Source organism: Alosa sapidissima, chromosome 19 (assembly GCF_018492685.1).
Source record: "Alosa sapidissima isolate fAloSap1 chromosome 19, fAloSap1.pri, whole genome shotgun sequence".
Taxonomy (NCBI): domain Eukaryota; kingdom Metazoa; phylum Chordata; class Actinopteri; order Clupeiformes; family Clupeidae; genus Alosa; species Alosa sapidissima.
Window position 1 is genome coordinate 7,305,626 of NC_055975.1, and position 718 is coordinate 7,306,343.

Here is a 718-nt window from a genome sequence, read left to right on the forward strand (position 1 = left end):
ACACACACACACACACACACACAGGAGCATTTTGCTTCTTTGACACACACACACACACACACACACACACACACACACACACACACACACACACAGGAGCATTTTGCTTCTTTGACACACACACACACATGAGCATTTTGCTTCTTTGATGAGTGCAGTTCAGTTCATTTTAGGCTAATGGTCCAGAGTGAACACTGTCTAGTCCAACATGTTCACTGTCTTCGTGATTTCAGATGTTGCAGAACTGATACAGAAAATAGACATTCACCTCTGCCAATCACATCAATAGACACTGTAGGGCTTCGCCAAGGCTTTTTAAATGTCCAGTTGGGTTACTCAATTCATGGTCAACAGTCAATACAGACCTAAGTTATGTTGCCGTCATGCCGCTCCTAACACTTGGCAGCGGGAGTTAATTTGCTTCCTTGTATGTAGAGTATTGACTTTGGGAGGATGACTGATCAATCCTCTCTCAGTCCAGTTACTCACACAATGTAATATAGAATTCTTAAATTTTCTCCTTTAATTAAACATTCTCCTGAAATAATTCACTCTGCATTTATTCCTAAATGTTAGAGACTCTCCCATCATTTCAGCTGTTATGTCATGAAAAATGAATCTTCATGTGAGATAAATCATTAATAATTTCAGTATTCCACAGGAATGATTGGTTAACTGGGGCATGCAGGAGATCCCCCCTCTTAGCCATTTGCACAAG